Here is a 27,357-nt window from a genome sequence, read left to right as displayed (position 1 = left end):
ACCGTTAGCGCTACCCGGTACCACCGAGGAGCGTTTCCTTTTCCAATACAGGCATGACCAGCGACGAGGAATCCGTGGGTCAGCTGGAGCACGAGGAACCCAGGCTCGAGGAGGGACGGTTGGAGCCACCTGGGAGCGACGGGACAGCGGCCAGGACCGGGCGCCCTCCAGCCGAGCGGTGGTCGATGGGCGTGAACCAAGGGCCAGACGGTTCAGGCGTCACGATGACCCGAGGTTCAGGGTCCCGGAACCGCGAGTGGGACGAGAAGTTCGCCCGACTAGAGGAGAGAGTCGAGCGGCGCCTAGACGCCATGGAGGCAATGCTCCAGACCCTGCTACAGAGAGTGGGACCACCTGCGGTGAGCGAGGGGGCGAGCAACAGGGGTGGCGGTCCGGCACCTCAGCCGGCACCGCCCACGACGCCCCGGTCGGTGGACCGACGGGCGGCAGACGCCCTGAGACTTCGAGGTATCACTGGGAAGTTCTCAGGGGACCCTGAACAGCTGCCGCACTTTTTGACGCACGTTAGGGGGTTCATGCAGAGGGGTGGTCACCTATTCGCTAGGGACGAGGATAGAGTATCCTACGTGGCCGAGCTGCTAGATGGTCAAGCAGCTAGCTGGGTGATCGGACTATACGATGCCAACGCGGCGGAACTACGGAGTTTCCCGGACTTCATGCAGGCGCTCCGGGACAGATTCGAGGACACATTGAGCACCAAGCGGGCGGAGGACGACATCCTGCAGTTCAGACAGCGGGGCAAGTCGGTATCAGAGTACGCCCTGGAGTTCCGGAGATTGGCAGAGAAGCTCACGGACTGGCCGGAGTCCCTGAGGGTGAAGTATTTTAAGAGGGGGCTCAATCCAGAGATCCTGGAGCGGGCACTGGGGCGGGATGACCCGTCCACAGTGAAAGATTGGATCTGGCTGGCCGGAACGGCGGAATCGGCGTGGCGGCAGATCCAACAGAGCGCGAGGCAACGGGATCAGACGAGGGACCAGCCGAGGAGAGAACCCCCGAGGAAAGGCGGAGCAGTCGGCGGCAGTCCACCGGGGTGCGAGAGGCGACCAGAGCCCCGAACCTGTGCTTCCGGTGCGGAGGCAGAGGCCACCGAGCGGCGCAGTGCCCGACGGAGCGGGAAGGAGCCCCACCATGGCCTGAAGTCAAGCCCCCGCGTGCGACCGGGAAAAGGGCCGGCGACCGACCGCGGAAGGGGGCAGTGGCGGCGGTGACCGAGAAAGGACGCGGGGGGTGGTCGACCCCGGAGACGGCGTCCTCCGGAGAGGACTCGGAGCCGACGGGAAATGAGGCGCGCTCGCACTGAACGGCGTCCCAGTGCGAGCAGAGGAGTCGAGGCGCGCGGACCCAATAGGAGATGAGGACTGCCCTCCGTTCCGGGTGAGAATACACATCCGGGGGGTGAGATCCGGAGGGGAGGCACAGCTGCGGGCGCTACTGGATTCAGGCTGCACCCACTGCTTGATGCACCCAGCTGTGGTCTCGGGGCTCGGACTACAGCTGAGGCGCCTCCGGGAGCCCATTGCATTCAGCCAGCTAGACGGCACGCTGGCAGCAGGGGGGCAGCTCAGTATTACACCGAGCCGGTCCAGATGACGATCGGGAGTCACCGGGAAGAACTGAGATTGGTGGTGGTCCCGGTGGCCGACTACGCGGTGGTACTCGGCTTGGCGTGGCTACGACGACGGAACCCACGGGTCGACTGGACGGCGGAGGCAGTGCGGTTCGGGGTCGACAGGCCGGCGAAGTGCGGGAGCCGAGGGGACCGAGCCGTGGAGACGGGTGCGGCCGCAACCACAGACGGGCAAGTGGAGGGTCCGGGACACCGGGAGACGGGGCGAGAGCAGACGGAGCCTGAGACCCAGCCGGCAGCAGCAGCAGCAGCAGCAGCGCCGGGACCCCGGAGACCCGCAACGATCCCGAGGCGTGGGGAGGCAGCGGCGACTGGCGAGACAACCGCAAAGAGAGAAGCCGGGCCCGGGGAACCCACGACGGGCGGCGGAATCCCGAGGCAGTATCGAGACCTGGCGGCAGCATTCGGGGAGAAGGAGTCCGACCAGCTCCCACCACACCGGCCCAGTGATTGCGCCATCGAGTTAGAGCCAGGGGCGACCCTGCCTAAGCCGAAAATGTACTCCCTGTCAAGGAGAGAAATGGGGGCTCTGCGGGAGTTCATAGACAAGAACCTGGCACGGGGGTTCATCCAACCCGCGAAGTCGCCATTAGCGGCCCCGGTACTATTCCGGGAGAAGAAGGATGGCTCGCTTCGAATGTGCGTGGACTACCGGGGGCTGAACGCAATCAGCACGGAGTACAAATACCCCCTCCCCCTGATGAAGGACTTGATGTCACATCTGTCTAAGGGGAGGGTGTTCACAAAACTGGACTTGCGCGAAGCTTACTTCAGAGTCAGGATCCGCGCAAAAGATGAGTGGAAGACGGCGTTCAACACGCCGCTCGGAAGCTACCAGTTTTCTGTGATGCCGTTCGGATTAAAAGGGGCCCCGGGGATATTTATGCAGCTAATAAATGAGGTGCTGCACGACCTACTCTATTGGGGCGTCCTGGTCTACCTGGACGACATCCTCATCTACACCGAAACCCTGGTGGAGCACGTGAGCCTGGTGTGCACGGTGCTCCAGAGACTGCTGAAGGCACAGCTGTACGCGAAGCTATCGAAATGCGAGTCCCATCGAGAGCAACTAGACTACCTCGGCTACCGAATATCCAGCCGGGGAATTGAGATGGACCCGGCGAAAGTGAAGGATGTCCTGGGCTGGGAAGCGCCGCGAACCCGGAGGCAACTCCAAAGCTTCCTAGGGTTTGCGAACTTCTATAGACAGTTTATCCCGAACTTCGCCCAAATCGCCCTTCCCCTAACCGACCTGCTGAAGACCAAGGGCACTGGGAACCCCCCCAAGCCCAGCATGGCACTTGCGTGGACTGCAGAATGCCAGGGGGCGTTTGAGGAGCTAAAACGGCGATTCACTGCGGAGCCGATCCTGCGCCATCCTGACCCAGATCGGCGGTTTATAATCCAAGTAGATGCGTCAGACGTGGCAACGGGGGCAGTCCTGCTCCAGCCCAGCCCGGAGGGGGCCATCCACCCATGCGCCTACGCCTCCCGCAAATTCACCGAGACGGAGAGAAGGTGGATGGTGTGGGAGAAAGAGGTGTACGCAGTCAAGTGGGCACTGGCCACGTGGAGGCATCTACTGGAGGGGGCAGCTGAACCGTTCGAGGTGTGGACGGACCATAAGAACCTCAAGGCCCTGAAGACCCCGCGTAAGCTATCCCCCAAACAGGCGCGGTGGTCCCAGTACTTCGGGAGGTTCAGGTTCACACTAAAACACATCCCCGGGAAGCGCAACTTCCTAGCAGATGGACTGTCTCGCATGCCCCAGCATGCCAGCCTACAGGAGGAGATCGTGGACTCCATCATCCCTGCCAGCAGACTGGCTGCAAAGGCGGTGACCCGAAGCCAGACCAAGGGGGAGCGACGGGACGCGGCGCCTGAAGTAAGGCAAGGGTTCGCGGAGGCGGCGGAGCGGGACGCTTGGCTCAGGCAGAACCGAGAGGCGCTAACCAGCCAAGAGGGGTTGTGGTGGCACGAAGGAAAGCTGTACGTGCCCGAGGGTTGCCGATGGGAGGTCATGGAAAGAGCCCACGACAGCCGGAGCGCAGGGCATTACGGCTTCGTAAAGACGCTCCACTTAATCCGGCGGCAATTTTGGTGGCCCACGCTCCGTAAGGACGTGGAGGCGTACTCGGGGGGTTGCCCGGTGTGCGCGACGGCGAAAGGGGCCAAAGGCAAACCTAGAGGGCTACTCCAGTCGGTAGCGGAACCCGACGGCCCATGGCAAGAGGTCGCCATGGACTTCATAGTAGAGCTCCCGGAGAGTAAGCGGAAGACCGCCATTTGGGTGGTTACGGACTTATTCTCTAAACAAGCGCACTTTGTAGCGTGCCGGCGAGTCCCCACAGCAGAGGGGTTGGCAAGACTGTTCGTGCAACATGTTTACCGGCTCCACGGCGCGCCCCGACGGGTCATCAGCGATCGGGGCGGCAACTTCATCGCGCGGTTCTGGAGGGAGTTCCTGAAGCGGGTGGGGACGAAACAAGCCCTTTCTTCCGCGGCGCATCCGCAGACGGACGGAGCCACGGAACGCCTGAACGGGGGGCTCGAACAGTACCTGCGCTGCTATGTGGGGCACCAACAGGACGATTGGGCAGAGCTACTACCATTCGCGGAAGTGGCATACAACAACGCCGTCCACAAGAGTACCGGGTTCTCTCCGTTCAAAGGAGCCACCGGGAGAGACTTCGTCCCCATGCCGGAGCTGCCTCAGCCGGAATCCCAGATCAACTCCCTGGACGCCTGGTTCGCCCAAATCGACGCGACCTGGCGAGCGGCGCACGCGGCATTGCAAAGAGCCAAGGCCGACTACAAGAAACACGCGGACCACAAGAGGCTCCCCGAGGAGCCGTGGAAAGTGGGGGACCAGGTGTATCTGTCAACCAAAAACCTAAATACGCACCAGGCATCGAAAAAACTCAGCCCGAGGTTTGTGGGGCCGTTCCCCATTGCAGAGGTCATCAATCCAGTAACCGTCAGGCTGACGCTCCCGAAAAGCCTCGGAAAGATCCACCCGGTGTTTCATTGCAGCCTGCTAAAGCTGCACCAGCCGGGGAACGCCTGGCACAAGACAGAGGGAGTGCCACCACCCATCATGGTCGGGGGGGAGCAGCATTTCGAGATCAACCAGATACTGGACGCCCGGAGGCACAAGGGGCAGACCCAGCTCCTAGTGCAATGGAAACATTTCCCCAAGTCCCACAGCGAATGGGTGAGTAAAACCCACATAAGGGCACCGGACCTAGTGCGGGACTTTTACAAGAAATACCCCGGGAAGCCGAAATAGAGCCGGGGGGGGGGAATTGTCTTCAGGGGGGCGGTATGTCAGGTTCGGTCAGCACGGGGCTTCAGGGAAGCACGGGGCTTCAGGGAAGCTTGCAGCCAGACCACGCGGAATCCACCGGCGGTAGCTAGCGGGGAAAAGAGGAACTGAAAGCGCCGCTAGTTAACGGGCCACCTGCGCCCAGCCAAACCGGAAAACCGCAGCGGAAGCTTTTAACTATAAACTGATAACGGCGCGAGCAAGCAATGAATGGGGCCGCAGGCAGCGAAACAAGATCGCAACGCAGCACAGAACCCGCGGGCTTGCACGTAACGGGGAGGAATCAACCCAGCCGGAGGGGGACTGGCAATCAAGGACAATGGACTCTGACCGACCCTGCCATCATGAACAATCAAGGGGGACATTGGGGGGCCCAATAGTCCACAGCTGCAACGCGATCATGAGGCGGGAAAAAGCGCGGGAAGGGGGGAATATAACAAGTGATGCAATTGTACCAAGCCAGTCCTGGCTTTGCTTGTGACTACTACGTTACGCATGAGTAAACCTTCCTTGTGAACCACACGTGTCACGAGAGTTTCTCTGTCGAACGGGGCAAACCTTACACTTATAAGGTTTCCAGTCTTTCAAAAAAGTCTTTATATATTTTTTTCCCTGACCAAACTGGTCAACTTTGCCATTTCCACAAGCTCTGTCAATTTTATAATCCAATCTTCTACTGTGGGTATTTCACTATTCTTCCATCTTTGTGCATACAATAATCTAGCTGCAGTTACCATATTCAATATTAATTTCCCATATTTCTTTTCTAGTTAATCATCCATAAAACCCAATAGCAATAGTTCTGATTTCAGGTTAATGTTAATCTGCAATATCTTTTGCATTATTGTATGAATTTGCACCCAAAATTTCTTTACTTTTTCACAGGTCCACCATGCATGTGCAATGTTTACTGGAAGATTTGCCAGATTTGCTGGCAGTGTGAAGAGCAAGTGGTTGAGTGGTACTGCAAGATGCCAGAAAGTGGTATGAATGTGTCTGTGTTTGTGTATATATACTGTATATATTCAAAAGTTTCTTAATGTTGGGAAAAGATTATGCTGGCTTACTTCTCAAGGTCCTGCTGAGCCCACTGGTATTGAAACGTACCCTTTGTAAAGTTTATTGAGGCCTGCGGCATCTTTCTGAACCGGTCAATTAATCTATTTTTTTAATGAGTTAAGGGATCTCTGTTTGCAGAAAATCGCTGGGAAACCTGACCAAATGCCCTAAGCTTGAGAAGGAATAAAATCTGTTAAAATGATGCGAAAGGGAAACCACCCTATTGCAATTAAGGGAACAAATTGCCATCTCCTTCCAAAGTGGTTGTGTGAGACCAGTAGAGGCCTCCCACTGAATTCTTGGGTCATGAGGGAAAGTCTTTGTGAAAACAGATTATTTGGAGATCTGTTGGGAATCAAGCTGGAGAAATCAGCCCCTCCTTCCGAGACAGATTATTTCTACGTAAAAACCTGTTTGCTCCGTGCTGAAAGTCCCAATATGAGGCAATAATTAATAATATTGCAAGGTTAAGGAAGATGTTCTGTGCTGTTCTGCTTGCTTTCTGGGCATGAAATTGGATTAACGCAGAGACGGTGTTTGAAATCAGCAGAGGAAATCAGCAATTATGTCAAAACTCACAGACATTAAGCTGTTTATGGAGTGAAGTTAATGCTTATGAGCTGTAACCAGTTTCCTCTTTCCATCAGAATTCCCAATTTAGTAAAATGCCTTCAATTTTTCTTTCAAATATACAGGAGGACTCCTTAATGAGCATTTTTGTTATTTGCCTCCTTGGTTTTTGCATGACAATATTTCTTGCAACACCAGAGAGTTTACCAGCTATAGGATCCAAACCAACTTGGTCCTCTGGGACAGATACTAGCAGTTTCTTCCATCCCCTAACCTTGTGACAAGAAAGATGTAGTTGAGGTCAAGTAGTAATTGCATCAACAGGCTGTGGGCTGCGACCATGGGGTCAATGGATTTTTGTTGTTTTGACTCCCCCCCCTTCTTAAAAATTTCCACCTTAAGTAAAGGCTGTTCAAATACTTATGTCTTGCTGACTTTGTCTGGGCTCAAAAGCTAAGCAGGGTTAGTATTTGGATGGGAGATCTCCAGAAAATACCAGGGTTAGGCCTGGCTGAGAAGGTCATGAAGTCACCTGGAGTCAAGCCTGATGTCAAGGAGACTTTACCTTTACATACATACATACATACATACATACATACATACATATGTATATATTTGACTGAGGGAGAGGGAGAGAGAAAACACCCCATCAAAACTTCATAAATGAGAACTTAGCAGAGAAAAGCCTTCCCCACCCTCATCTCTCTCCGGATTTGTAGGTTTCAATTTTCAGAATTTGTGGCAATGGCCACACTGGTTGGGAAATTGTGGATGTTGTATATGTGGATGCCTAGACTGGCAAGTGGCATAATAAGTTATTAGTGAAAAGAACTGGCTTTTTGCTGATTTGTAGGAAAGAAAAGAATTAAGAAAGACTCCACCCTAAAGTTTTGGGGGAATAAATTGGGAATAATTCAGTTGCTGAACTCCTGTAATCCTATATCTTTCATTTCAACAAATTTTGTTAAAGAAGACTCTGTGAAAATTTTGCCCAGAAGAATTCCTTTCTCTTGTGGCAGCTACAAAGAACCCAACAACAGTTAGTTACAAACAAGGAAAAACAAGAAGTGGAAGTGAAAAGACAAATAATTTGTCCAAGATCTAAATAAAAGATTGGGTGGAGGTTCTAAGTTTCAGAATCCCTAACCCTAACCCCAAAGCACTTCCTCAACTCTATTCCCTCCAGCTGCTAATATCTCCCTCCCTCCCTGGGAAAGTTGGAAGAAAAGAGAAGAAGAGGAGGATCAGCAACAAGGTGAATAGACTCAGTTACAGTGGGGACGGGTACACCATTGGGAGACCTGTAAGACCAGATTAGGGCAGATCGTCATGGAGAAGATCTATCTATGACAGACAATCTGAAGAGAAACCAGAGTATGATCTATCTATGTGGTCACTAGGAGTTGAAAACTATTTGATTTCACATAATTAGTCAATCAATCCTTGCAGCAACATGCTTGGAAGATTGCTTTTTGAGGATTCCCAAACAACTTTTTGCTAACTTCTGGTGGTACCAGTTGGAAGTGATGGTATGAAAATGTGGAAGGACAACATGATACAATTTTTAGCTTTAGTCGTGCTCCTTCCACTCTTTCTTATTCTTGTTTTTTTATTCTAAGTAAGTTTTGCCCAACCTGTTCTCCAACAACATGCTCACGTTTTCCCACCACAGAAGTTCTGTGGAACTGAGATGCTTTGCACAAAGCCTGAATGAGAATCCCACTCCACTTCCAGATCTGTGAGGGAGGAAGGATACAGTAGGAAGCACGCCACTGAAAATCTCCTCTTAATTCTGCCAATTAACTGGCACACCGTATTTCATCCAACTAATTTTGGCTTGGGGTAAATTCTTTGGCTCAGTGGTGCAGTAATTCAAGCAGTGGTATAGTGTTGAACTTCTGCCAACTCCTTGCCTTTCTAACCGAAGTATCAGTAGGGAAAATTGCCTTTTGTAATTCAAGAGAAACAAAGCTATTTTATTTCAGTCAATGACCAGCACATAGCAAGATACAATAAAGCAAAAGTGAAAGTTTCCAGGATAGATTCCATTTTTCTGGAAACTCCAGGAGAAGGCAATTCTTTTGTATTAAATCTCTTATTCTTTAGCGTTGTTGTTGCTTCTTATGAAATCAAAGTTTAAAAAATGGAACATTTTGAGAACTCACAATTTTTGCATTCAGTGGTTTAGGCTGTAATTTTAAGCAAACTCACCTAGAACAGAGAAGCTGCAAAGGGATGGTGCATCCATCTCACTCAGTGTAGCCTATTCAGACTGGCATCAATCTTTGTACCATCCAGTTAAATAAATGTTATGTGAGGTTATGTGAGCAATCCCTGTATTGCTCAAACTTGCAAATGAATGCAATTGCTTTAGAGAAGAAGTGAGTCACTTTTAGGAGTGTAATTTTTGGGTGGGTGGTCAAGAGTCACAGGCATGGCTGAGTCATAGCTGAAGGTCCTTGAATTTTCCAAGGGTTAGGGTTAGGGTTAATTTTCCAAGTATTTTTTTAGAGGAAGGACTATACTTTTTTTAAAAACAACAACAACAATTGGCCTCTAAAGGTGTGCTATTGCTGGAAGCAGCTTCTTTTACAATTTGGGGTTTCTTATTTGTACTTTTTTTAGAAGCAAAATGGGGGGGGGGGTTTGCTTGTAATTTTTTGCAAAATAAAAAACAAAGACAAAATTGAAAAAAGATAATGTTGCATCAATCAGGGATCTCTATGTGGCCTGTGAATTAAATGCTGTGGTTCACTTTCAAAAGCTTTTTTAAAAGCCAAGATGTTCCATCCAGCTGTAATAAAAGTCAGTTGTTCAGAGCAGGTTTGGAAAAGGCCAAGTCTTAAATTTAGGAATGTTATGTGTTAAAGTCTGGTTATTCTTTTGTAGTCTTCCTCATTTTGCAGAAAGACTTCTAACTTCCATCTGCAACAGATGAACATGACTAGGTTATGCCTCTGATTTCTTTAAATCTGATTTGTTTAGATATTTTTTTTCTGCAGCCACTGAGAGCAGAATCTGGTAAAGAGAGTCTTTGCAGGGCAACTGACCTGTGTTTAACTTGGATGCTGATTTACAATTCCCACAAACGCAAGTGGTGTTTGACAACATATGGGCATCTACTGTGTAGACGAGGACCAAAGCAAATAGGGAGGAAAAAAAAAATCTAAGACTTCCCACATTCCAAATCAAGGTGATACTTGAAATGTAGAATGTGGCTGCTAATTGCCACCTGGTCAAATGTCTTAGCCGGTGGGTTAACGACACAGGATACTAACGCTGAATGGTGTTCTCTAGGAAAGAGAGAGGTATATAACTTTCCATTTCTTCTTTGCTGGTATCCAAGGATAAGAGATGCTGTAGAGGGCTGCATAAGAAGACAGACATCATCTTGTCTATTTGCTACATACTGTGTTTCCCAGTCCCAGAATGGCCTAATGCAGGGAGTGTATTCTGTCTTTACTGCTGCTATTATTCTGCAATTATTATGGCCCCAGGCCAGACTTGTAGTACAGAGGAAGTCAGCGGAGAGATATTTGTCTCCTACTTTCATAATACTGAACCCAATGGGGGTCATTCATTAAAGCAGGACGTTGAGAGAGTCAGGACAGAAGAAAGGAAGGGATTTCTTCATGCACCCCACAGTTCAGGAGTGCAGAATATTTTTTGAGGTTGAGGCTCAATATTTTTATGGCATTTGATCTTTGCTGGGGGCTGCCCTCACCAAGGGAGGCAAGGCCAGGACCAAAAAAATAAAAATAAAAATGGGTAGAACAAAGACAATAGCTAAATTAATAGAGTGAATATGGTTAGGGCCCTTGTATTTTCTTTTTGTCATTATTAACACTAGCAATTCAGGTGGAGGGCCAAGAGTCACTTGTTTAGGATGTTTTAATTTGGATGTCTGCAGTGAGCCAAGGATTGGTCTTGACAGCCTAAATGCCTCCTTCCAACTCTGATTCTGTGGTGTTTGGAAAAGGCTGGGAGTTGGGCCCTCGTGAATGCTTGAATGATGGAATTTTTGACTTAACAGCAGCACCTCGAAAAGCTTTAGAAGGGGATGCTAAGGTAATGGTTAAGGCACATCACATGCCTTTAAATATTGGTTGCTGGAAATGTTCAGTCCAGCTGTGGGGCTTTTTATAGTCCCCTGCTTGGTGTCATGAGAAATAGGATCCTGGATTATGTAGGTCAGCCACCATCAACCAGAGGCCCTCCACATGAGGTGTCCAGCTGTGGAATTCTAATGAGCTGCAATCTTCACATTTTCTGAGAGGGCAAGATTAGGGAGGATTGAAATAAACCCAAGAACCAATCAGTCGGAGGTCCTCCTGTCTTTATGAGGAGAGGGCTGTTCTAAAATAGAATGGATCTCACTGTTCCAAAACAGGCTTTCTGTGTTTTTTTTAAAAATGGGCACGCAATAAGGCAGAACAGGGGTTTGTTCTAGAGGACCTGAACATGAAGTGTATCCAATGGTTTGGATAAAAGCCCAAGGGATGAGACACTTAATAAAAATTTCAAATTTTTTCCCTGAACACTGACAAGAGTGATCTATCCCTCCCCTGGTTCGCCAATGGGCAAAAAAAGTAGAAAGGCAAAGAATCAAACAGAATTTATGTACCATACTAGACTAAATTAAAGTTGGCTAATTTATGGCTTGGTAAGTATGCAAATGTAGCTAGTGTGGCTACTTAATGGTTCAGTACCATTTCTTACTCTTGGAAATTTCCAGATGTATGGACTTCAGTTCTCAGAATTCTGAGCAATGGCCATGCTGTCTGGAGAATTCTGGGAGTTGAAGTGCTCACATCTGGAAGTTGCCATCATTGAGAAACATTTCTTCAGTGTGTTCTTGAACTCAGGAATTGGATTAATTTAGCTAACCATGGGTTAGCATGCAGCTCCAGAGGAAGGAGAGATGAGGTAACTCCATCCCTGATTCCATGTAGGTGAATATGTATGGCCCATATGAGGATACAATCTTCCCCTCCCCTCTAAGACCCAACTTTGGCCTTAAAAGACCTCAAATGTCATTTCTTGAAATGACCAAGAAAGTCCTAGAACATATTAAGTAAGATCAAATGCAGTATAAAGCTGGTTCCTATGTCCTTGTGTACTTCACACTTGGTAAAACCTGCTCACTTCATCCTTGTCCAACTTGGGGGTTTACCTAGCTCTTTGGACTTGGAGTTTTCAGCAATGGCCAAGCAGGTTGGGGAATTCTGGAAGCTGATGTCACAGCATCAGGAGAGGGCCCTGTTTGAGAAAGGCTGTTCTTTATCCACCTTAACAAATGTTTCATCCCTTTGCCACATTCCAAATTAAGTTTAAAAAAGAGGGGGAGAGGGAACATAGGGCAAGGATAAGAGAAACCCCGAAATGTACAGCAATATTCAACAAAAAGCAAGTTACGTGTGTGCATGTCTCTGTACCCACAAGAAGGTGGTTAAGTTTAAAGAAATTGAGCTAAGCATGCAGGAAAAAGGATCTGCCACCAGGTCAAACTGGGTGCCATGTGTATATATAGATTTTTTCATTAAAGGAGTGCAGATTTAGAGGCCCGAGTTATTATTTCCGGTGACTTGAGGCCCTGAGGGGCAGCAATGGAATGGAAAAGAGCAGAGCAGCCTGTTCCTGGAGCTGATGCTCAATGAATCTGAAAGGTCATATCATGTTTTCTGGCAATTGACTCAATGGGTTTGGATTCTACAACATAAGGTCGGGCTGTTTTCACTCAGCACATGTTTACTGGGAAATGTGCCTTCCAGTTGTTTTCACATTGACCTTATTACCCTGCCACACTGATGAGGTTGGCATGGAGTCTACCTTTTTGCAATGTGTTGGGTATGTGAATGTGGAAGGAGGGACATGGTGTGGTGTGCTTAAGAGTCATTTGCTCAGCGTGAGCCGGGATGCCACGAGCAAGCTGGAGTTTTGCTGTGTGTCGCCCTAACTTCAGCCAATTATTTTATATCTTGCCCACTTACATATTTTTTGAATATGCTGGGAATGGTCCAATTTACTGCTGTTGTGCTCCTAGCCTTCTCCTTCCCATGGTTAACTGATTGCACAAATACTTGCTGGATGAGAAAACATTAGCTGATGTCAGCTTTCAAGGTAGGACAGGTCAGGAATCAGACACCCCATGAACTACTGGAACTCTATTGTTGTAGGGTACAACAAGCGAATCCTGAAAGCTTGACAGCGTATCCCTTTGCCCCCTCTTATACCAAACAAAATCAAGGTTGGGTTATTTAGAGTTGTAATTTAATTTAATTTAATTTAATTTATTCAGTTCAGGTACCGCCCAACTCCAAATTGACTCTGGGCTGCGTACAATAATGATTTCTACTTTCTGAGGACTGAATGATCTCTTATTTCCCCTCAATGGCTCTTGCATACCTGTTAAGGTTAACTCTGCATTTCACTACAGTCAGGAATCTAGCAGGTCAAAACAAGCAAGATGGTGGTTTTGTATATGCTGGTGAGGAAGCACATACAAAAGGAGGAGGTGGGCTTGGATTGCAATACCGGGACCGGGAGATGGAAGCTGGCGAAATCTGGCAGACCAAGGAGAAGAGACCTGAATGGAATCTAAGATGCAGGTGGAGTCAAGGCCAGGTGGAATCTGGAAGGTGATGGGTGGTGCCTTATGAAACATGATGCTTCTTGACTTTCTATTGATATCCATATCTGGCAGAATACAATTTTATTGGTTAATGCCATTTGGCTTGAGACTAGGGTAGAAGCCCTATTGGACTGGGTGTCAGGCAGTTGCAATATTCAAATCTCTTCTGAAATGAGGAGTACACAAATATGAACTTTCACATTCTACTGTAGAGGAAGAAAACAAGGCCATCCAAGCTGGAGTCTCTCTGTAGGTTTATAACAGTGGGAAGGATTTGGTTGAACTCATTTCTCAGCTTTTGAAGTGCTGCAAATACTCCATAAAACTCATGAATGAGAGCAGATGATGTATGGACAGGTGGAGAGATGTAAATTATCAGAGATCAGGTAGAATAAGGGGCTGCCACAGAGAGGAAATTGGATGATCACAAAGGCCTGCAAATTGTTAGTAATTGACTTCGTTAGTGTTGTATTTTTGGCACTCTAGTAGGAAAAAGATGCTTCAGGAATTCTTTGTCTCAGCATGTCAAAATAGCTTGGCTGACCTTGGATAGTATGCACATTAACTTGGTAGACAAAGGAAAAGCCATTTTCTACTCAAAGTTGAGCAGTAAAATGTCCTAGGTTAGCTATACGGGCATTCACACCTTCATCCAGCTACCTTCGAGGGTGAAAAAATAAATCTCTTTCTAGCTAGATTGTCATTAATAATACGCTACAGGGATCTTTAAATAAAAAGAGGATGGTTTGTACTTTGAACAATAGCAGAATAATACCTGCATTCTCTGCACACATTCCACACACATATTTGTTCGTACTAGATAATATTGTGAAGAGAGAATAAAATTGGTTTCATGTTGTGGAAGGGCAATGGGTATTGTGTGAGTCAGTTTTGAATTGCCCATAATCCCCCCAAATCTGTGCGTGGTCAGGCATCCGAGGCTTTTCACAGTACAATGAAATGGCCAGTGCCATCTGGAGTCTTCAGCCAAACTGCGTGCCTCCAGCATCTGTGTGCTCCACATGACTGAAGGCTACATTTGTACTTTCAGTTGGCATTACATTGTGTCTGGGGAGGAAGACAATTTGACAATGAATAAATCAAGCCTTAGTCCAGACAATAAAATTTGCTCTGATTATACTGACTGTAACTGTTGTGACCTCTCCAGCTGTGCCCTATTTTGAAGCAGAAGAAGGAGTTTCCAGTTCAGAAAATCCTGAGTAGCTAACTGAGGCTGGCCAAGAAGGTTCTGGTTCCCCTGGAGAAGATTATTGGAGCAGGCCTCAGAAAATGCTTTACAAGGACCTTCAAGGCATGATGATCTCCCTAGCTGATGCAGGAGGCAGATCAGAGCTACTCCTCAACCCTAGGGCATGCCAATGAACCCAGCTGGTACACATGTGCTCACACAAGAGCTTAAAAGCAGAGAGCTACTCAAGAGTAAGAAATTTCCTTGTGGGTAAAGGTCTCAAGAACTCTAAAGATCAAGGGCAGCTGAACTTTGCCTGGAGCTCAGTGGGATTCCAGGTGAGAAAACTCTCTAAACTGGTGTTGCTCGAATGGCATCTGGAACATACGTTTAGCTTGTTGGGCCTGGAAGTTCTTACCTTCCATGGGGCATAAAGCTATTGGTAGAAAATAAAAATGGAGTGTGGTAGCAGTGTTTTGTTTGGAAGTATGCTCACCTGTCCAGAAAAAAAAGGACAAAGGTAAAATAAGAGACATAACAGAGGGCTAGAAACAAAGGGGAAAGCAATCTCACCAGTTTGCCTTGGTAAACAAGTGTCTTGTGATTGGACATTCTTGCCGTGGAAGCTGTGTTGTGAGGCTAACGTGCTTGCAGATGTGCAAGCCCTGTGTTCATTTCCATATTTCTCATGGTAAAAATGAGAACCCAGGCATTAAAGGCATTGGGCTAGAAACTAGGATACTGTGAATTCTAGTCCCACCTCACCCACCCACCTGGGTGGTTTTGACCAGTCATTTACTCTCAGCTCTAGGAAGAAGGCGAGGAGAAACCATTTCCAAAGATGTTGCCAAGAAACTGGATTTGTCCAGGCAATTGCCAGGAGTCAAGAATGACTTGAAGGGAAAAAAACCCTGTAAAAATAGTGACAGAGTGATAGGACCACTCCAGAACAAAATGGAACAGAGATGTATACTGGGCATCCTTTTGATTTGCTGTGCTGGAAGTGTACAGAGATAACCTTGAACAATAAATGTGAAAGCAGTTATATAAATATCAGCTCAGCCTTGAGAAAGAATATATGTTTGCTTGTTTATTTCTGTTGTAGGCAGCATAAAACGAATGAAGCCACTCTAAAATAGAAATAAAAATTAAAAAATCATATTGACAGAATAAAATAAAGTAAAAATAATGTTATTCATATAAAATTACAAAGTACAGGGATTAAAACCCGGGAGAGACCTATAAAATGACGATCAATTTTATGATCAATAGTCTGAATGCTACAGATAACTAAGATAACTATAAAAAGAGATAAGAAGTGCTAGGGTTTGTAAAACGCTATGAAAATGTAAAGCTATGCTAACTTATCTTGAGTCTAATACTTGCTGAAACCCTACTAGTGTTTGCTGGGATTGTGATAGTTATGACCCAACCAACTGCAACTAAGAAAGAGCAAAATAAAACAGAATGGTATGTGTATATTTAAGAAGAAGAAAAAAGGGGAGGGGGAAGAAAAAAATGGAGGGAAAGATTATACAATATATTGAGTTATGGGAAGCTGGTTATAGAAATGCCAGCTCAGCCTTGAGAAAGAAGAGGGGATTAAAAAGAAACTCAAGATTGCCCTGCCTTGATTCTCTTGGGTATGAGAAGAGGGAGAGAAGAATGGCCAGGCTTTCGAGATTCTGTTGTGATATCCTACAATACATATCCAGTAGTTCTTGTGGGGTCTGTTTCGAGACGTGGCTTACCTTGAAGGGCTGACAGAATGATATTGAAAAGCTTCTAGAACAGAAAACAGAACCAAGGTACTTTGTATTAGATATACCAAATATATCCTAGCTGTTCTTGGAAATGAGTGTCCATCCTTGAGTTGCTGAAGGCCTTAGCAACAACATCAGGTGGTAGTGAAAGGGAGAACATTTCCTCTGACATGAATGCCCTTGTATGGACACCAACAGCCAGCATTCTCAAAAATGGTCCTGCTGATTGGGGAATTCTGAGAATTGAATTCAGCACATCTGAAACAGGTGACAGAAGGTTGCTGTTAGTATAGAATTAGAGGTGTGACTTCCAGGGGACTTTTTTCAGGATGAGATGATGTACAGTGTCCAGGGCAAGGGAGATTAAATCTTGCTAATTCTATGCTCTTGGTGTTTTCTGCCTTTAAGCTGATCCTCTTTCCTGGCACCGGCCATTTTAACTTAAAGAAAATGTCCTGTTTTAGCACTTGTTGGAAAGAGGCTACTTGTTGGATTTTTAAAAATTGAACTATGATTAACAAACATTGGCAAGTTACGAAACAACACAAATCCATGATGCATGGAGAAAAAAGATATAGAAAATACCAACAAAAAACCTTACTAAAAAGTAAGATAATTTACCATGTATCTAAAATATTACCAATAGTAAGTTTGTTGCTGTTCAGGTAAACTATAAAATCCATCCAAATTTGATAGAATTCTGGTTCCTGCTTCTGATGTTTCATTATTTGAACTTTGGGATATTTTTAAAAGTAGCAATTGAGGAAGCCTTATTAATCCACAGTTCAACTGTTACATTATGAAGGCATAATTATAATGTTGGGCCATTATTATTTTAGCTGCTGAAATTAAATAGATAATAAGTTCCTTATTTTTAAGCTTGAGATCCTGTAAATAATATAGTAAGCCTAACTCTGGGGAGCATTCAACTCTTTATTTAGTAATGATACTTATCACTCCAAAAATTTAATGTGAAAAGGATATAACTTTATCACATGACTACCACAAATGAAAGAATGTGATTCTTTTTTGACAGCCCCTCCAGCATTTGGAAGGATAATTTTGATATAGATGGGCCAATCTGACTGGAGTCAAGTCCAGTCGTGCATAATCTTCCACTGCAATTCTTGCATGAATTGAGCTGAGATGAATCCATCCGATTTCCATCATTCCTGCTAATTTGTCCCCTGTATGGGTTTACCAAGATCAGTATCCTAAGTGTGGGGTGGACCTCCTCTTTTTAATTGCAACAGTAGTCTATACATTTTTGAGATTGTTCATTTTGGTTGTTCTAGATAATTAAGTATTAAATTCTCAAAACTGGTGTAAGCCAAATTTCTGAAGCTCTAAAGTTATTACTGCCCAGTAGAGATTAAAGTTGACACCAAACAACCCATGGTAACTTTGACACCTAGTTGTTATTCTATTATTCTATATTCAGAGGTCCCCTATTGCTATAGAAAACTTTATTCTGTAAAGGTCATCTCCTCTCAAAAGGGTCATTTGAGCCAGACTATAATGATTGTCCTGTTTTACATATGTTATTAAAGGAGGAGAAATATCCTTTATCAAGACAATATATTTGTTCTTCCAGGTTTGGAGCATCACTTTGATAAAAACATTTTCAATCTTCTTCAGGTGATGGCTCTAATACAATTTCAGTCTGGGTCCACTGTTGAGAAAGGTGTTTGAAAATGGATGGAGTCATTTTCAAACTCTGCAATTTGATATGATGCCCAAGGTGGGTGTGACCCAGCCTCCCTGTGTTCTGCTGTCTATATAAAATCCTTGTTAGAAAGAAGCTACTGGGAACTTTTTTCCAGGGTAGAGTCCAGATCTGCCCTTTGCACAATATGCCAGGGGTCACACTACCAAAATGGGTTGTTCACATTTCAGTTTATTGCCTGGAAATCAAGGGAACAATTCCAGTGCATCTGGAGGTCACTGGATTGGTGAAGACTTGCCTCTATAAAGCTTAATTTGAGGTGTGCTGGGATTCTCTTTAATCTTTAGTTTTGCACCAATCCTACAGATGCCTAATGCTAATGGTTCAATAGAGATGGTTTAGGCTCGACATGCTCTGATTCTTTTTCACTCCACATCCTCTTACCCTCCATGCTCTCCAACAAAAGGATAAACTGATTCTGAATTTTCTGACCTCTGCAGTCATGTATAGTGAGAGCAGGGAGCAGATTACAGGGCAAAATGAAAAACTTGCAATCTCTTCCTTTTTGAAGACTTCAGGAATTCTGTCTTTGTTTGCAGCAAAAGAGAGTTAAACTCCTCTTGAAAAGGCACGGGGTGGGTGGGAGAAAATCCCTACTCTTTCGAAGTCTTGCATTTTAAGAACTACATATACTACAAATGCTTGTAGGATTCTTTTCCCTTTTTAAATCCTTACTCTGAATTACAACATTTTGTTGTGAGCCCCAGTTGTTGTTATGCGCCTATCAGGTTTCCCAAATATATGTGTTCTCAGAGATGTTGCTATATGATCTGAAATCGTGTGGGGGGCAGGCAGACCAGGTGGGAAGGAAGGAATTGTGTCTCCTTTTGCTCTTCCTAGATGAACTCTGTTTCTTGGTGGGGTAACAGATGATGGATAAATGAGGATTTTTATTTTTTTGCATTGCGTCAACCTCCCGTCCCAATCAGAAATAACTCTCTGCAATTTGGAGAGAATGTAAATGGAGGAAGCTTTCTAGGAGGCTGAAAAGTCCCTTGCTCTAGTTAGAATATTCATTTCATTTAATAACTTGTCTGCTTCTGTTTGGGTTCTCACCATGTGCTGCTTTATCACTATTAAGTCTAGGATGAAATGCTGTGCCTGTTTTCAGTTGGGATTCTGTTTATTTATTTGCTTTCTATCTTCCCTTTCGTTCAGGAGCTCAGGGTAGGGTATATAGTACCTTCTCCTCCCATTTTTTCCCTCACAACTACAACCCTGTGAGGTACATTGACCTGGTCCAAAGTCACCCAGGAAGCTTCCATGGCTGAAGGGAGGTTCTGGTCCAGCACCTTCACCACCTTGGCTGGCTTCATCACCAGAAATGATAGTTTCTGTTGTTTTACATGCTATCATCATAATTCCTTTTGCCTGGGACTGCCCTTTATTGTGTGTTCTGCTGCTCGTTTCCACCCTCCTAAGAGCTTGACCTGGTTTGCCCAAGGCAAAATGGAAAAATGAAAAATTGAATTCAATCTCTTGTATATCTCATACTGTCCTGAAATCTGCTTTCCAGTTGCCCAAAAGTTTTCTTCCCCAGCAGAAGTAGTTTATTGTGAACCTGAATCTCAGGTGACCTTAGAATTTTCTTGGGCAATTTTTCTTGGAGACTTGGAGCTGATCGGTGCCAAATTATGGAAAAAGTGCTCTCCCCCTCCCCTGCACATTCACTGGAGGTTCACACTTCTTGATCTGGAAAAACTGCATGTCAGGACTTCTCATCTCATGCCTTATTTTGGGATTTAATTGGAAGGCAGGAGGATATGAGTGCCTGGAAAGAGGAGATGAAGGATGAATCAAATGTCCACAATAGGGTTGGATCAGTGTTGTGTTCCTTGCTAGTGCCAGGGAGAAGAACAATTTTGGGATCATTGGCACATTTCAACTTTTGAGAGTGTGTGCTGAGTGCGTTCATAAAATGGACACTGTAAGAAACTTGCCTGGTCCCAAAATGATTGATGGGGTGGTCTCGGCCTCTTAAAAACCCATCCTTTTTGTTGGAAACAAGCAGCAATGTCTTCTGCCCTCCTATAAGGACCCTTGTGAGGTCAATGGCTTGGCTGCAAATAACAAATTATGCTGAGATTGAAGCAAACTTTATTCTGCGCAGAGAAAGGACACAAGGAGATCTCTCTCAAAGCTTGTGTAACCACTTTGTTGTACTTTATAGTACAGTCACCACAAACCTTGCACAAACCTAACTCCTTGTAGTAATAGCATGACCTTTCCTTATAGGGGGATCTCTAACTGCTGGTTCTGCTAATATTTTGCAACAATCAACAACATTTAACATATTTCTGCTTACATAGATCATCTTAACTAACCCCTATTTTCCATACATGTCTCGTTCTAGCAGCTTCTTCAACCACAATTCTTGCTTCCTGCTTTTCGCCTCGTTCCGTGATATGTTTGGAGTTACCTTTAGCAAGAGTTCCTTTTGCAATATTTCAGCTTTTTCCTAGGAGCTTTTTATTTTAAAAACCTGTCAGTTCAGCAATTTATTTGTGAGTAATTCTTAACACCTTTACCTATTGGTAATTATTAGCACTTTTCCATGTTTGTCATTTCCCCCTTTGAGACTAGATGGCATCTTGAATGTCCACACAAGTCTCATAATTATGTTGTCTATTCTGCAATTCCAGGAAATAGTTAGCTTCCTGTGATCCTGGGTTATGATGAAGTAGCAGAACGTTTTGATAACCATCAATAGCATTTGATAACTACCAGGTGGTGGGGCTGCATTAATACTTGCAGGAGCTAGATTGACAATCATATACTGTAACATGCAAAATATTAATGTACTTGTGTATCTGATTCCCTCCGACCTGGACGTTATTAGCTTGCTTTTTCTGTAGTGTGAAAGCCTCCTCATGTATGAAGTCACAAATGACTAGCAACGGGCACACTCTCTTTTTTTAAAAGTCGTCCTGGCTGTGGGAAGGTTCTTTCTGCCAATGGTACAGACTAGCAGCTGTTTTTACCTTCCCTGTGTTGTCCCTGGGAGGATTTTATTTTAAAAAATGAACAAACTTACTTATTTTCTACCTTACCACTTATTCATATGCCTATTCAATCTTATACATACCTATGCTCACATCTGTGTCTACATCTTATTCCTCAATTGTCTATTCTTCTTTGTTGCACGAGCTTACACCAAAGTCTTTAGCCACATTCAGCCACCTTCAAGTTGGCTTCTGTTGCTGTCAGCTGTTGTTCTAAACTGCTGCAGAAGCATTGGCTTAGTAGTTTCTCAGTCTGTGCTGGGGTGAGAAAAGGAAGGTGCTTTACCAGCTGAAGGCTGGCTGTAGTTCCTCGGCGTGGCTGCTGGAGTGGTGAAGCTGCTGGGTTCTGCTTCTCCTTTCATTTTGTCCACTGTTGGTTTGGTGAAATCCAGGCCTGCTCCACCTTTACCATCAGTGGCCCTGACAGCTGCAAATTGTTCCTTTCTGCTGTCTGGCACAACACAAATCTTCCTCCAAACACACCTACACACCCACACTCCACTGCTCTCAGCATTTTCCTTTTATACTTTGAAAAGAGGTGTCTTGCAGGTGTCTTTTCAGGTTGCCTTAAAGCCCCAGGGGAAAAAACAAAGGGAGAGAAGAATTCACACTGGCCACTGCAAGGCTTTCCTTCCACACTGGCCTATTCACGTGTTGCACGTGCTGATACACCCTCTTGAAATGTGGAGAACAAGTGCAACCACCTCTTTCCCACCAAGACTACAATTCTAAAGTTGCCTCTCAACACCACGGCCTCAAACACCAGAAAATCTCTCTCTACCTCCTTCCCGTTGTATCATGAACAGTTGGCCCAGCCCATTACAGATTTTATTTTATTTTATTTATTTGGCTCCATTCTGAGACATCAGGCACTATGGCATACCAAAGCCAAGCTCTAAAAATTGTGTCCCCCAGAATGGACAGTTCTGAAATGTGGCTTCTTTGCTCATAGGTTCTGGTGATTTTGTCACCCTAAATAATGCATTTTAGATTCTTTTCAATAGGGTCTCCTGCCAGCTCTAGTGCTGGAATAAACTGGGCAGCACGATATGCTTGGTTCAGAGGATGTGATTCTAAAAGAGAATGAAGGTATCTGTGTCTTCTTATTCTACCATAACAAGCTGAGTAAACTCAAAACTCATAGTCCTTGTGTTCACCATTTGGCCCCCAATCTGAGTGGTTCTTCTAAGGAATGAGTAGAATGTAAACATTTGGAATATTAGAAATCTTGTTTATGAGCTGATGGGAGGATAATGAAATTTGTTTGAAATATGGCATGGGGCAAACAACATGGTGACCATCAAGACTTCTCTTGGGACCTGTCAAGCTATCTGCTCCATGGGCATTGCTCTTTTCATAACCGTTTAATTAAAAAAAGTGCTGACGAATGTCCATCATATGCGCTCGGGATGTTTTGCAAGAATTGCCCAAATATTATCTATCCCTGCCTTAGCACATTTCAGTATCTAATATAATTTTCCTCTGCTCACTAAACTACTACGATTGCCTGTAAGTTATTCTTACGCAGCTTCAAGATTCTTTTGCCTCCGGATCAGCATACTTTCTTGTTACTTAATGGATAGCTCAGCAAGTTTTGGATCACCTAAGGTGATTTTCCCTGGAGATTTACAGGACACCTGCTATTTTAATCTTAAGTAAAATATTCACTCTGCTGTGAACATATACAGAATATAGACCCTTTGGATGTGGGTATACAATTTCAGAATCCCAGACATCTCTGTTATGAGAAAATGCCAAGGATATGGGAAATTTCCTTATCTGTGAAGTAAGTTAGGGCAAGAGACCCATCCCATTGGCTAAAACAGGATATAATGGAAACAGAGTGCAATGCTTATCCCTGTCCAGTAAATGGTCACTTTGATGACTTTGCTATAAGCAAGGAAAGGACCTTGTCTGGATATTTAGAACCCAAGAGACAAATGAAACCCAGTTAGTTGTATTTCAGGATCTGTCCATGGTGCTGCTGATGCCCAGGTGGCTGCTGCTTTCAAGCTAAGTAAGGGCATATACCAGTCAGCTAGTGCCTCGCTCGCATCTCGCCATGACTTGTTTAATCATAGTTTATTCAATAAGCCACCCTTGCCTCTTCTGTCCTGGTATGGAGATCATGCCTAATGGCTGCTACATCTGCATTAACATCTGCTTCTTCCCCTGGCTGTGAAGTCCTGGAATTTAGTCTTGAGGTTCTGATGGAGCCTCGCTGCATTGTTGATATAAACCCTGACATTTAAACATCCCCCTTTATTGCTTTATTCACAGAGCCGGGCCACATGAACCTCTTCCCGCTTCCCTTAAAGATCTGCCTGATGCTAACTTTTGAAATGTTTGGACCGCCACAGTCACACAGAAACAGCATCTTTTCTTGCCTTTATCAACCTCCTGGCTCGAAAGATGCCATCTCTAATTCTAGAAAACCTGGCCGGAACCAAGTTAGTATATTTAAATTGCGTTGGCTCATTCTAGAAAGGCTTAAACACTCCACGTTTCAGAGTCCCCCCCCCCAATACTTTTTAAGTCCAAAAGCAGTGAGGCGATTCAGGAGCTAATAGGCTTATGACTCTGTATGCTTTTCTTGGCTTTTCAGATGACATGGCTTCCTTTGTTATTTCTGCTGTGACAGGCGCTGCTACTGCCATGGATGAAATGAGATGTTTGATGGTGCAGCAGAGTTTATGAGCTGCCTGGAGCTGCAGGGGTGGCTCATTTGAAGCTCAGGTACCATCAGCCTCTGCACTGCCTCTCTCAGTCATCGAAGAAGCCCTTGGACACCTTCACCTGACACGATACCTTCCCAACGCCCCGTGTTTTTTCAGGAGTTCTTGAAATGGCCGGGAGTAAAACAGCAGCAACGGATGAGGTGAATCCTAAGGCTTGGAGTTGAAGGATTGTCAGAGGAAGCTGACCTTAATGAGAGCGGCTGTGCATCGTGCTGGGGTAGAAAGCTTACCTCTCTAATGAACCTAAATATTTGCACACAAATCAGCTAGCCTTTTTTTCACCAGCTTGGGTAGAGCTGTTCACCTGCGTAGAGATAAAATGAGCTCCCGCTGCTACGGAGATGGTTGAAGGCCTTTCCTCTTCAGATCTGCCTCATTACCTCCATGAATAAGCACCAGAAGCAGCGCATGGACAGAAGGTGAATGTTTGACAGCAACTAAGCAAGGCCTTCAGTTGAAAGACTGAAGTGGGAACAGGCAACCCTTTTTCCTTGCTAAACACATGAGGGTGTGTTTGTTTTCTTCAGTGGCAACTCCACATGTTATAATCCAAAGGGAGATAACCGTTGTGAGAGCCATATAAGCTTTGGGAAGAAGAGTGTGGTAATATAGGTATTCACGAAATTTTTGACTTTGGAGTGGTCAGGCTATTCACAGATAATCATAGTTTGTCTTATTACAGGTTAGTAAACCATGATATTAATCCCATATTGCAGATGGAAGAACTGAGGTTGAGGCAGTTGTAATTTTCCACAAAGTCCTGTTCAGTCTTTTCATTTTCATTTCAAATCATAACATACAGTAAGTTAATTTAATTTGGGAAATAAAGATAATATTTAAAGATTTAGATGTGATGTTAAATGATAGTCCTAAAATATGGAATTTGTCATTTTATGAAGAACTTTGGCTCAGCTGAGAGTGGGGCTCAGCAAAGAAGATAATCTTATATAAATGGAAAGAAACTTATTCTCTTAATATTAAGGGAATGGGTTCAGGATATGAGTCCGTTATCTGTTCTGGAGAAGTCTTTATCGTCTAAAAATGAGAAGATGAAATAATGTGTTTCTGCATGTCTAGATTTAATGATAAGTATAAGGATAGAATTAATCCCATTGTGATACAAATGGATATTATATGGATCTCTTTTTATTTTGTATATTAGTGTATGTAGGTTATTTCATTCTATAACCATCACTGTATTATTATTATTATTATGTTCTTTGGAGTTATGGTTGTTTCTATTTCACAATATAATAAAATAGTAAAAGGAAAAAGAAAATATAAAGGCCATTTCAGGCTGAAGAGAGATTCTCGACCAAGGACTTCAAGATTCAGATCTTCATAAAAAGTAGAAGGAGTAGAGAAAGTATGAGAAATGCTGCCTAGATATTCTCAGAAGAAGAGCAGGAGAGTTATCTGGTTATTTCGGCAATTCATGTATTACATCATGCTCTTTGATTGTTCATATAAATAAAATAATTGCCTGGGATCTTGGCAGGAAGGTGCTGAAAACAGCACAGGATTAGCCCATTCCATTTTTGAAATCCATGAGCTTGACTTTTCTTGAACCACCCCCTTTAAATTTTTGGTTGGTAAAAAATATACTTGAGCAATTTTGGAGAAAGAGGCATAGCACCGCTTTCAAATAAATAACATTTTTTTAAAAATAAAAAATGAGATGGTTGGATTCCTTTGGAAGATGCAACTCTGTAAAATTGTCCATGAGTAACTTCTGAGAGTTTTTCAGATTTCATGGTGAATAAGAAAATTCGACAGGGTCCTGCAGCGTGTTCTAATCTCGTTTCCAAGAGTTTCAATAGCAAACTGTTACCTGTTTCGGTCCAATTGCCACCTGGGGGCTATTTTACTTGATTTAGTGTGGGATGGGGAGGGGGCAGGTATATTGCAAAATAAATAAATGCTGAGATTATTCCCTTAACTTCTTAAAAGCCCAGCGATACTTTTCATGACTGCCTGAACTGTCATGGAGAACACAGCTTCTGTCCTGATGATTTTTCTTCTTCTGCATGAAATGTGTCATCTTTGATGAATCATTCCCTTGCAAGATTGATAGCGAAGGGGCCATCTGAACAAGGACATAACACAGTTGGGAAAAGCTTGGAAGAGGGCCACCAGAATGAACAGGAGGTTCAAATACGTTTCTTATAAGAAAAGGCTAGAAAGTTTGAGACGGTTTAGCTTGGAAAAGTGGATAACTGAGAGGGGATGGGATCAAGGTATGACATGGGGAAGGTGTATGAAAAGATGCTGTCAAAACACTAGGACCAAGGGTCATTCTACTGAAGGTTAACCATGTCTGGATTTATTAGCTTTTAGTCTGGCATGATGTTGTTTGCTCAGTTCTAGTTCTAGGCACTAGCAGTTTGCAGACAATAATGAAAGAAAGTTGGCAACAGTTTTCTGTTGCTTACCATTTCCTAGAAAGATGTGATGGCAAAGGGAAGGGAAATCCTTTATGGCGAAGGGGAAATTATTAAATGTACAGGGACTATTGGTTCAACCGTATTAACTTTAATTAAGTTTAAAGCAAAGTTGGTTTTTGTTCTGGAGCCCTTACTCACGGGCACTTGGTTATTTTATTATTTATTCTTATATTATATTAGAATAAATATATTTATTATATAATACATAATATTATTAATGGGTTATTATTCCAAATGTTGCATCCTTAACTCTCCCATCAGCTCTATTTTCTTTTTCCTGTTATTTTGCAGAGGCATTTTGTGACCTCCCCAGTCACAAAAAATACTTGCGCCCTTCAGGAACATTAATATAGATGATGTCATAAAAAGTAGGGCTCAGAATCAGATCCAAGACTCACCAGCACCTTCCTATTTCAAGATTTGCCCAGTTAGATGCTTCTGGGAGCCCAGACATCGAAAATGCATTCTTCCAATCTATTAAACTTAATTTCTTGTATCACAGCCTTCTTCAAACTCTTCCTCCTTTAATTTAATTGGTCTTTTGATGCTTTTTCTTCTAGTTTCCTTTCCTTTTCCCCAAGCTAGATTAGATGTTGTTTGGAGGGTGAAAGATTGTGCTTTTCACATGTTCTTATGGCACTTCATTAAATGATGGCAGCGTTTAAGATTCAGCTTGTGGAGTATGATGTCTTTGAAATAGTCCGTGAAATGACTGGTTCTTCTGAGGTACCTGCCACTCATTTGTCCCAAATAGCTGAGGATTTAATTCTGTGTCTCAGATTTGACAAGTGACAAGTAAAAGCAGATTTACTGCACCCAGCAAAACAGCGGCTAGTTATAATCTTTGGCTCTGGGAAGACACCTCTCTTTATCCCCCTTTCTCTTAAATGCTGCAGACCCTAGACTTTCTTTTTATTATTCAGATGTTTGCTTTCTGCTATGGAAATCGCCTTATAACCTACATTGGATTCTGATTTTGAGAGAGCCTTCTCAAATGCTAACTCCTTTATTCAGAGGTTGGGATCACTTGTGCTATTTATACAATCACTTATTTAATTCATCAACTGAGTTCATCTATTTTCTACCCTAACTAAGATCATCACTAACCAAGTTTCACATGGCTAGGTCTTTAACCAACCTGCTTAAGTGGATGGTAGGAATACAGCCATACTCTTTTTCCTCACATGCAGGGACGCTCTCATGTAAGACAACATAACTTTCTCAGTAATCCACAAGATGGCAGCCCAGCTATGCCATGT

The 27,357-nt window shown here is 44.5% G+C and overlaps 1 protein-coding gene across 1 annotated transcript in view; it reads left to right on the top strand.

The window, feature by feature from the left end:
- Positions 1-27,156, top strand: part of LOC103048924 (protein FAM169B) — a 100,274-nt gene extending 73,118 nt beyond the window's left edge. The window contains exon 9 of the mRNA XM_088139183.1: positions 23,558-27,156. The gene's annotated coding sequence lies outside the window, so the exon portion shown is untranslated. The remainder of the gene's footprint in view (positions 1-23,557) is intronic.
- The last annotated feature ends 201 nt before the right edge of the window (positions 27,157-27,357 follow it).

Source organism: Python bivittatus, unplaced genomic scaffold, assembly GCF_059951505.1.
Source record: "Python bivittatus isolate LINGU-HERP-01145 unplaced genomic scaffold, Pbiv_v1 ctg000210_np1212, whole genome shotgun sequence".
NCBI lineage: Eukaryota > Metazoa > Chordata > Lepidosauria > Squamata > Pythonidae > Python > Python bivittatus.
The sequence above is the reverse complement of the archived record's forward strand: the minus strand, read 5'-3'. Positions and strand labels throughout refer to the sequence as shown.